The sequence below is a fragment of the Homarus americanus genome, unplaced genomic scaffold, assembly GCF_018991925.1.
Source record: "Homarus americanus isolate GMGI-L3 unplaced genomic scaffold, GMGI_Hamer_2.0 scaffold31037, whole genome shotgun sequence".
NCBI classification, from domain to species: Eukaryota; Metazoa; Arthropoda; class Malacostraca; order Decapoda; family Nephropidae; genus Homarus; species Homarus americanus.
Genome location: NW_024722227.1, coordinates 23036705 through 23049024, shown reverse-complemented (window position 1 = coordinate 23049024; position 12320 = coordinate 23036705). Strand labels below are relative to the sequence as shown.

The window sequence follows — 12320 nt, the reverse complement described above, 5'->3', positions numbered from 1 at the left end:
AAGGGAGACAGAGCATCAGCGTCAAATTACCGGCCGATCAGTTTGATGTCACCAGTGGGGAAATTTCTTGAATCAATTATAGCAGATAGCATCCGATCGCATCTAGAGAAAAGCAAATTAATCTACGACTCTCAACATGGGTTTACAAAGGGAAAATCTTGTCTAACAAATCTGCTAACGTTTTTTAGGAAAGTCTTCGAGGTAGTAGATAATGACGAAAATTACGATGTTATTTACTTAGACTTTAGCAAAGCATTTGACAGAGTACCGCATCAGAGGCTTCTGAGAAAAATTAAGGCTCATAGTATCGAGGGGAAAGTTTTAAATTGGATAAAATCATGGCTCACCGATAGAACGCAGAGGGTCAGAGTAGATGGTGTTAAATCTGAGTGGGGCCGTGTTACCAGTGGGGTTCCCCAGGGGTCAGTACTAGGCCCACTCTTGTTCATAATCTACATAAACGATCTAGATACTGGGATCAGCAGTGACATAAGCAAGTTTGCGCATGACACCAAAATAGGGCGGCAAATTAATTCAGGGCAGGATGCAAATGCATTACAGGAGGATCTAAATAAACTGCAGAGGTGGTCTGAAAAATGGCAAATGAAATTCAACACCAGCAATTGCAGCGTACTTAATATTGGAAGAACAAATACTTATAATGTATACAGCCTTAACAACATTAACCTAGAGAAGTCGACTTGTGAAAGAGACCTAGGGGTACTTGTAAGCCCGGACCTACGGCCTAGAAAACAGTGCGTTAATGTTCGAAATAAGACAAACAGAGTATTGGGTTTTATATCTAGAAGTGTAAGTAACAAGAGTGCAGAGGTCTTATTACAACTATATCTTGCGCTAGTCAGGCCGCACCTCGATTATGCGGTTCAGTTCTGGTGCCCCTATTATAGAATGGATATAAATTCACTAGAGTCGGTGCAGCGAAGAATGACAAAAATGATTCCGGGACTTAGAAACCTTCCATATCAGGATAGGTTAAAGAAACTTAACTTGCATTCCCTAGAAAGACGAAGAGTGCGGGGAGATATGATAGAAGTATTTAAGTGGGTGAAAGGAATCAATAAAGGGGATATAGATAAAGTTCTTATAATATCCGAGCAGGATAGGACTCGGAGCAACGGATTCAAGTTGGATAAGTTTAGGTTTAGGAGGGAGATAGGAAGAAACTGGTTCACAAATAGGGTGGTGGACGAGTGGAACAAGCTTAGCAACTTTGTAGTAAGTGCGGGAACTCTGGAAAGTTTCAAATGGAGGCTAGATAGATTCATTGATGATAGAGAGTGGTAGTAACTCTCGACAGGAGCTGCCATGCACAGGCCAACCGGCCTATTGCAGACTCCTTATTTTTTTATGTTCTTATGTTCTTATGTAAACATTACACTAGACCAGGAGTAAGAGGTAAAACACCTACACTTCCCTCATAATAAAAGTGTTTACGGCATGTCGAACGTGTAGAATGGCAGCCTCACAACCCCCCAACAGGAACTAAAAGATTTCGACAGTATAAATTTAAGGTTCCAGTTTTAACATTCTACAAACCATCAAAAATCACATTTGTACAAAACACTCCAACGAACGTGACAATATGTTATAAGAGTTTGAACATTACGTAGCAGGAACAAAATGACTTAGCTATACGTGGTTGTTCAAAATAACCTCTGAACTTCTTTTTTCATATATATTTGTTTCCTAATTATATAAAAAAATATATATGTACCAATATCAAATATATCTTTGTGGTATATTCTTTTTTCTATGCGATTTTGGGAAAACTAAAAAAAATGGAAGAGTTATTTTAAAAGAATGAGGATTATTTTTCCTACGTGTAGTAAGTAAAGACGATGATATATAGATTGGTAGATAATGAGGAGATGGCAAAGAGTGAATAACAAGAAGAAAACGAAGTGAATAATAGCGAGACAAAGAGTGAATAAAAGGGAAAAGAGAACGAGTGAATAACAAGGAAGAAACAAAGAATGCATAAGAAGAAGACGGGATGAATAACAAGGAGGAGACAGTGAATAACAAAGAGACAGAGTGAATAGCATGGGAAGACATACTCGAGTTGTAGAGAATATGAGATGGATAAAAACTGAGTCAACGTTAGGTTAGGTTAGGTTAGGTTAGGTTATATAATGTAGTTCATGTAGTATATAGTAAACAATGATATGTGTTTTGTATGTGTTTATCTGCATATACAAGCACACAAACTATGCAAACAGCAAAGGAAAGGAAAAAATATATATACTGTACATTACTTAACAAACTATATATAAGGATATAACTAAATAATTACTGTATATAAATTAATGATAAATATAACAATAGAATTTAAAGATCCATAGCAAAAAAAATACAATTAGTTGAATACAGGAAAAAAAAATATCGGAAAGAAGTTTTTAAATATGACGAACAAGAGAAAATATGCAGAATTTCATGAACTAATATTATATGAATACAAATTAAATAAATTCACAGCAGAAATCCCTTAATAAAACAATAAAACAAATCTGAAATAAAACTAAATAAAAATAACAAAAGTAATAATGAACAAAAATTTCGTAAAAAATAAACAGTTAAATAAATACCCAAACAATGAAAAACAAAATAACAGTACTTTGATGAAACAAACAAATGCATATTATAAGTCAACAATAAAAGAAAATAATATAAAAAGGAAAAGCAACAATAATATGACAAATGAACTAAAAAAAAATGTTAAGCAAAACAGCCGGAAAGAGAACAATATCTTATGTTGGCAGGCATAGCCACACCACGATGACTCACGAACCGTATTAATGGGGCCACCACCCTGAGTGCTTGGTATTGCACGCTGAGTGATGACGGAGCAGTAACTATGCAACAAACACACACACACACACACACACACACACACATCAGCTGCTTGGTTGGTGTAACTGCAAAACACACACACACACACACATACACACACATAAGCTGCTTGGTTGGTGGTGTAACTATGCAACACACACACATATACTAGCATTTTGGGTATATACAAGAGAGAACAGTATTATGAGGTAGTAGGTAGTAGGCAGCTACCAAACAGGGAGGTACTACCGCTTGGGAAGATTTTGGAAGCATAATGTATTGTCTAATGGTAGACCCTGCTGCCATATGGCATCACGAATATTGTGACCAAGTCCCAGGTTGCTGATCTGACTTTCTGCCTCATTTACACACAATTGCAGGGTCTCAATTGTTTCTCTTACTACTGACAACACAACATACATATAATGTTTCTCACTTTTGATTTGTTTTTTTAATTTTTGTATTATTATTATTATTATTATTATTATTATTATTATTATTATTATTATTATTATTATTATTATTATTATTATTATTATTATTATTATTATTATTATTATTATTATTATTATTTTTATTATTACTATTATTATTATTATTATTATTATCATGATTACGTTTTCGCCCCCTAGTCCCCAATGTGGGTCAGTGACTGTGCCCGGGTGTGCTAATCCCCATAAAACATAAGTGAGAAGACTGTAATACCTTCAAAAACAAGATAATAATAATAATAATAATAATAATAATAATAATAATAATAATAATAATAATAATAATAATAATAATAATAATAATAATAATAATAATAATAATAAAAACAATAATAAAGGGTGAACCACTAAGTCCTTAATCCAGGTAGAATCCCAGTATATCTACTTTTCCTTCAGCCACTCCTTCGATTTTCTTCTCGACTTTTCCGTTTTCTCTGAATCCGGAGGTGAGGACAGACATACTATATCCGATATACTGTAGTACTTGGACAACATGAGTCACACCAATTTTATGGAGGTGATGTGATAATTTTTTTTTACTGGTCGCAATTGCCTACACGTCTGAGAGATATTTTGTACTAATTCATCATCTTATTGGTGCTATTATACACATTCAGGGTGATGCTGGTACACACTCTGCTAGTGATGCTCGTACTCACATTCAGGGCGAGTGATGCTGGTACATACATTCAGGGCTAGTGGTGCTAGTACACACATTAAGAGATAGTGGTGCTAGTACACACATTAAGAGATAGTGGTTCTAGTATACACAATCAGGGCTAGTGATGCTAGTACACACATCCAGGGCTAGTGATGATACTAAATACATTTATGGCTAGTGGTGCTAGTACAGTACACACATTCAGGGCTATTGGTGCTTGTACACACATTCGGAGGTAGTGGTGCTAGTACACACATTCAGAGGTAGTGGTGCTAGTACACACATTCAGAGGTAGTGGTGCTAGTACACGCATTCAGAGGTAGTGGTGCTAGTACACACGTTCAGAGGTAGTGGTGCTAGTACACACATTCAGAGGTAGTGGTGCTAGTACACACATTCAGAGGTAGTGGTGCTAGTACACACGTTCAGAGGTAGTGGTGCTAGTACACACATTCAGAGGTAGTGGTGCTAGTACACACGTTCAGAGGTAGTGGTGCTAGTACACACGTTCAGAGGTAGTGGTGCTAGTACTCACATTCAGAGGTAGTGGTGCTAGTACACATTAAGAGTAGTGGTGCTAGTACACACATTCAGAGGTAGTGGTGCTAGTACACGCATTCAGAGGTAGTGGTGCTAATACACACATTCAGAGGTAGTGGTGCTAGTACACACATTTAGAGGTAGTGGTGCTAGTACACACATTCAGAGGTAGTGGTGCTAGTACACACATTCAGAGGTAGTGGTGCTAGTACACACATTCAGAGGTAGTGGTGCTAGTACACACATTCAGAGGTAGTGGTGCTAGTACACACATAGACACACATTCAGAGGTAGTGGTGCTAGTACACACATTCAGAGGTAGTGGTGCTAGTACACACATTCAGAGGTAGTGGTGCTAGTACACACATTCAGAGGTAGTGGTGCTAGTAAACACATTCAGAGGTAGTGGTGCTAGTACACACATTCAGAGGTAGTGGTGCTAGTACACACATTCAGAGGTAGTGGTGCTAGTACACACATTCAGAGGTAGTGGTGCTAGTACACACATTCAGAGGTAGTGGTGCTAGTACACACATTCAGAGGTAGTGGTGCTAGTAAACACATTCAGAGGTAGTGGTGCTAGTACACACATTCAGAGGTAGTGGTGCTAGTACACACATTCAGAGGTAGTGGTGCTAGTACACACATTCAGAGGTAGTGGTGCTAGTACACACATTCAGAGGTAGTGGTGCTAGTACACACATTCAGAGGTAGTGGTGCTAGTAAACACATTCAGAGGTAGTGGTGCTAGTACACACATTCAGAGGTAGTGGTGCTAGTACACACATTCAGAGGTAGTGGTGCTAGTACACACATTCAGAGGTAGTGGTGCTAGTACACACATTCAGAGGTAGTGGTGCTAGTACACATATTCAGAGGTAGTGGTGCTAGTAAACACATTCAGAGGTAGTGGTGCTAGTACACACATTCAGAGGTAGTGGTGCTAGTACACACATTCAGAGGTAGTGGTGCTAGTACACACATTCAGAGGTAGTGGTGCTAGTACACACATTCAGAGGTAGTGGTGCAACTATAACAGAAAGAGGACCTGGTTTCATCTTATCACTGTCCTTGCCTCAACGAGAAATGAGCAATAACGACAACAACAATGAAGTGAGGTGAAAGTGGTTGCAGGAAGAGACGGGGTTGTGGGAATTGGAGGAGGAGGAGGGGGTGGAGACGGGAAGGGGTGATAACGTGGAACGGCAGATGGTGGCAAGGAGGGAAGAGGGCTGGCGGAGCTTACACTGGGGTGGAGGGGCAAGCACCTGGGACGAGGCAAGATGACTACTATTTCTGGGGGAGAGGAAGATTAGAGACAATTTCTTAAGTTCTGTTATTTCATTACTGCTCGAAAAAAGGATAAAGTGCGATCCATTTTGTCCATGAACGTCGGTACAGGTTGAGATTTGAGAGACTGGTGGATATATGCGTATTTAAACCGTCTCTACAAGTACTCACTAGTTAATCATTTATTTAGGCAAGGTAGGTATTCAAACAATGTACACAGACAGTATAGGTATTAGAACAATGTACGTAGGTAGTGTAGGTATTCAAATTATGTGCGTGGACAGTGTAGGTATTCAAACAATGTGCATAGACAGTGTTGGTATTCAAATAATGTACGTACATAGATAATATACATAGGTAACAACAATGTACAGATAGTGTAAGTATACAAAAATGTACATAAAGAGTGTAGGCATACAAACAATGGTAAACAATAAGTCGATTGGAGCAAGGACAACCCAAGAAAGCCATCATAAACATACTGTAGTGTATATCCATTCGGGTGTTTGGTACAACAGTTGACTGGTCGGTAAGATATCTTGTTATGTCCTGCCCTAGTTGAGTTACCTGATGACTCCTCACTTCTCCACACCAGTTATTATCATTGTCTGGGAAGGAGAGTACGATTAAATACATATACATATACATATATGAGTTTATTTATATACATATACACACAACAACAAAATCATCCTTTTTCTGTGTTTTATGATCTTTTTCCCCTCCTCTTATTATTGTTCAATCTAATTTTTCTCATTTTCCTCTAGTATTTATCAACTCTTTCCATTCACCAATCCGTCCTGTGTATATGATCAATGTCTCAAAATATTAACTTTGTAAACAGATTGAGATTTTTTTTATAAATATAATTATTATTCTACACAACAGAACCTATAAACATTCTGCGGTTCCGACAACAAACAACAATTTCTTCGACGAATTTTCTATATCTCGAGTAATAAAAAAATAGGAATTTGAGAATAGTTTTCGGTACAGCGCTGTGGATAAAGTGAGCTCCGTTATGTTGACGCCCTGGGAAAGGAATTTTTGGTAGTAATGACAGGAAATAACTGAGTCGCCATGTTATAGTGGTGCCATGGTACAGTTATACAGTGGTATTTTTGTACAGTAATATAATAATGCCGTTACATATTGGTGCAATGACACAGTGGTTCAGCGGTAGTGGGGCTCAGTGACACAGTGTTGTAATGATATAATATTGCATTGACAGTGATATAACACTGTAGTTATATCGATAATCGGAGAACCGTTCTCATATCATGGGGTTGGCGACCAATGTCTTCCACTCTAAACGTTCTCGGGTTTTTTTACCAATCCTCCATTTTTTTTATCTCTCTGGGGACCCAATTTACAATTTCATTAATCAATCTCAGTCTCTGCCTTCCCCTGGTCCCCCTACCCTCAACTCTGCCCATTAATATTTATGTTATTATCCCCTCATCCCTAATTATATGACCAAATTATCTAATTTTTCTTTTTCTGTACATTTCAAGTATTTCTCTTGAAGTTTTTGCTAATCTTAATACTTAATCATTCGTTTTTCACATTTCAAAGACCTCCAACCTCTTTCTGGTGTCTGTTGAAAGTGTTCACAAATTTTGACCAATACACCAATCCTTGTCATATAACACCTTTCAGCAGCCTGTTCATTAGGTCTTTTACATTATTAAATGCTGTTTTGCTTGCCATATTCTTGTTTTGATTTCTTCCGTACATCTACCATTACTTTCCAAATACACAAAATGATGCCAATCATAATTTAGGATTTGCTTCCAATTTAGAAACAACCATTAACTCTTTAACCATTTTCATCACCTTTTCCCACTAATCTGTTAACCAGTTTTTGTAATGCCTCTTCACTATCTGTGATAATAGCAGTATCATCTGCACAGCGTTTATTTTATATTATTGTACCATTAACTTTTGGTCCTTCTTTATTACCTATAACTTCTCTCGTTAAGAATTCTGAATATATATTATACAATGTTGGAGATAGAATACAGCCTTGTCTTACTCCCTGTCTAACTGTGAACCAATAAGTTCATTATTTACTAACACTGAAGCCTCATGCTGCTAATAAAGATTCTTTAAAATTCTAATACCTCCTTCATTAATGCCTATTTTTTCCAAAATATATATAAGTTTATTGTGCTATACCTTATTACAAACTTTTAAAATTTAACAAAGCAGATACAGCCATCTCTCGATTTACACGGTAGTTACGTTCTTGAGATTGGCCGTGTAAATAAAAAAACGTGTAACTCGAACTTAATTACCCCATAAGAAGAAAAAAATGGCAAGGGTTAGGGGAACGCTCCTTAAACACTGTAATTTGTTCTATTTCCTTCAATATGTTTTATTTACAGTAATATAGTAATAATACAACAACAATAATTACAATAATAATAAAAATAATAATAAAAATAATAACAATAATAATAATAATAATAATAATAATAATAATATATAAAAATAATAATAATAATAATAATAATAATAATAATAATAATAATAATAATAATAATAACAAAAATAATAATAATAATAATAATAATAATAATAATAATAATAATAATAATAATAATAATAATAATAATAATAATAATAATAATAATAATAATAATAATAATAATAATAATAATAATAATAATAATAATAATAATAATAATAATAATAATAATAATAATAATAATAATAATAATAAAAATAATAATAATAATAGTAATAATAATAATAATAATAATAATAATAATAATAATAATAATAATAATAATAATAATAATAATGATAATAATAATAATACAACAATAATAATAATGATAATAATAATAATAATAATAATAATAATAATAATAATAATAATAATAATATTAATAGAAGCAAACCTAGTGGTGGTGGAGAAGAGGTGGAGAGATACTGACGGAGGGAGTTATCCGAATCCAGATGGCAAAGCCGGTGATGGGGAGAAGTGAGAGCTCTTCAGATGCCTTATGTCGTTGACTGAGGTTCAGTTGATGTTACTTTTTCCTTTTTCATAAAGTAGGAAAGCAATGAGGTACTGAACAACTCTGCCTGGCGCAATGGCGCTCTTTTCAAAACCGTAACTTTTAAAAAAACTTTGTGTTATTTTCATAAGTAGCATTAATTTAATACTATTGTTATTTCAAAAACGTGGAAATTAAATCCGTGTAAATTGAGATTGTGGCTATATTAATTTCTTTGGACCTCTAAAGCCCTTTTACCAAAAATTCTCAAACCAAATATAGGTTTACAAGTTCCTTTTCCCTTTCTAAGTCCATTTTGCTCTTCAGATAACTCATTTTATACTCTAAACTTTATTCTCCTTAAAATAAATTATATAGCTGTATAACAAGAGAGTCTTAGGCTAAGCAATAAATACCAAGATAATAACTATCCTTTTTATCATAAATACAGGTACGGACAAATACAGGTACGGACAAATACAGGTACGGACAAATACAGGTACGGACAAATACAGGTACGGACAAACACAGGTACGGACAAATACAGGTACGGACAAATACAGGTACGGACAAACACAGGTACGGATACACAAACAAAGGTACGGACAAACACAGGTACGGACAAAACACAGGTACAGACAAAACACAGGTACGGACAAACACAGGTACGGACAAATACAGGTACGGACATAACAAATACAGGTACGGACAAACACAGGTACGGACAAATACAGGTACCGGACAAATACAGGTACGGACAAATACAGGTACGGACAAATACAGGTACGGACAAATACACGGACAAATACAGTACGGACAAACACAGGTACAGGACAAACACAGGTACGGACAAACACAGGTACCGGACAAACACAGGTACGGACAAACACAGGTACGGACAAATACAGGTACGGACAAACACAGGTACGGACAAACACAGGTACGGACAAACACAGGTACGGACAAATACAGGTACGGTACGGACAAATACAGGTACGGACAAACACAGGTACGGACAAACACAGGTACGGACAAACACAGGTACCGGACAAACACAGGGTACGGACAAATACGGTACGGTACGGACAAACACAGGTACGGACAAATACACGGAGGTACGGACAAATACAGGTACGGACAAACACAGGTACGGACAAACACAGGTACGGACAAATACAGGTACGGACAAATACAGGTACGGACAAATACAGGTACGGACAAACACAGGTACGGACAAATACAGGTACGGAAGTAAATAAAACCACCAAATGAATATTGGTCATAAAACTATACTCAGCATCACATATACATCACCACATACATTACCAAAGTGTCTTTCAATCGTCCAGGACTCTCACACACTGTCTACATGAGTTAAGAATCACCTTTATTATTGATGCTGTAGATTAATCGTATAAGCAAGGCTGCATTATTTTTAAAAAGTATGAGATTCTCCTCATTTCTTCATTAAGTTTTGTTCAATTTATCGTCTGTTAGTCTCCAAGCCACTCTAAGAAGCTGCTGTTCATCATCTGGGCTAACAGGAGTCATTACTTGATACTGTGATCGATAAATGAACAGTCGCTGCTATATGGTCCACTTCTCTGATTGTGAAAGATGACTATGTTTTCATTTTTAAACTGATAAATTTAAAAAATGCATTTATCAGGTGTCTTCTGAAGAGAGTTACGTATATAAAAAAGGATAAGGCATACTGTAATTGATATATGAATATTGTATAATTTTGAATTGCAATTGTTAAGATGGAAAGAAAGTTCCCAAATTTCATGTTTTAGAATGAATTGTCTGCAAGTCCTAAATATTCACTGAGGTTGGAACTACATTGCCGTACGCACGAGAATCAACATGAGGTATCTTTATCATGTATATACTTTACTTACAACATCTGAGAGATCTATTCCCTTTAAATTCTAATCCTTGATGAGTTCGGTATACATGCTTAGAGTCCTTAGTTGTTGAAGCTCAGTAAGACCTGATAACATCAGTAACTCTCACAACAACATATATTAATGTTGAACTGTTGTACCTAAACCAAGAGTCCAAAACACGTGATCAATTAGATTTTGGTAAATAGATCTCCATTAATCTATAAATAATGCAGTTGATTTAAGAATTTAAACATAAAACATAGATGCTTTCCTTGCCAGACGACTCAGCTCATATAGTACAGATTTTTACTATCTAGCAACAACAGTATGGAGTTTATAATTATGTAACTTTTTTATACAGTAATAGAGGCTCTACTTATCAAAGGCCATGGAGTCTGCAAGACGGTACTGTACAGGCATCATTACTTTTACTGATGACGAATAATTATGGAAAAGTTTCCTTACCTGCACGGAATTATGTTAAGGTCAGCAGATACGCAAACAAACCCAAACAATCGCTCCATCAACAACAGAGCGTCACTTCACCTCCACTTGAGATACACAAATATAATCATTTTTCTCACTAACCCAAACAAAGTCTCAACGATGCAAGCAAATCCTTCCGGGTTGTCAGTCTCTTGAGCTTGTGATACTCATGCGTAACGAGGCTGTAATTTCTCTTACCTTGGACCACCTGAGTGCGTACCTGAGCTGGCGTAAACCCGATTCGTGGCCAAAAATACACAGTAATCACAGCGAAAGTTTCGTCTGACATTACGCACTTGCATTAAGATGTTAATAGCACGAGTGCTTACTTCCTGGACCCCTCTGTAGTGGAGCGAGAGAGAGACTAGACCATCAGTTCTTTTGTAATGTTTTTACATATATTTCTATCCGGAAAATTTAAGCCAGGAGCAACTAGATAAGAACCGTATCTATTTGTTGAAGATATTGCTTTCGAATCTTTACCTGTCTTACTCTCTGAAACATATTTACATATTTTACTGTCCTTCACGATTCTCAGTCTTATACAATGTTATGTTTATTTTTATATTTCCAAAGTGAGTATATTGCTCGTACTCTGTTACTTCAACTTTTTTAAACACTAACCCACTGAGATCAATGAGTTTATAGGAAAATAATTTACTACAATCATGATGATTAATCACTAAAAGACGAAGTTATAATATTGTAAAGGCGATGATGTTAGGTCTTGAGGAATAGACCTTTTATATATAAGTGATTTCTCTGAGGAAACTAAACATTAATTTCTTGTTAAAAAGAAAAACAATTTATATTAATATTTAATGTATGTTTTATGTATAATTACTAATGAATTTCCCTTATGTTATATTCCTATACGTGGCACGTCTCTGAAGTACTTGGGCTGGGGATAATATGAACACTTGATAGTATGATTCTTATTTTTATATTTCTCCTACAACACACACAGTAAATTATATTGTTGTTTGCACTTAAAGGGATGACTACAAAAGAGAAATCAACTCACCCTGTTTGGCAAGAAAATAACACTAAAGATAAATATTGTCTTTATTTTAACCAGGAGGGAAAAACAAGTACTGTACATGTAGTA

The 12320-nt window shown here is 35.7% G+C and overlaps 1 protein-coding gene across 1 annotated transcript in view; it reads right to left on the bottom strand.

The window, feature by feature from the left end:
• Nucleotides 1-12136: 12136 nt before the first annotated feature.
• Nucleotides 12137-12320, bottom strand: part of LOC121862565 (glycine-rich cell wall structural protein-like) — a 2470-nt gene continuing 2286 nt past the window's right edge. Inside the window, exon 3 of the mRNA XM_042360872.1 lies at nucleotides 12137-12320. This exon is cut by the window's right edge and continues 972 nt beyond it. The gene's annotated coding sequence lies outside the window, so the exon portion shown is untranslated.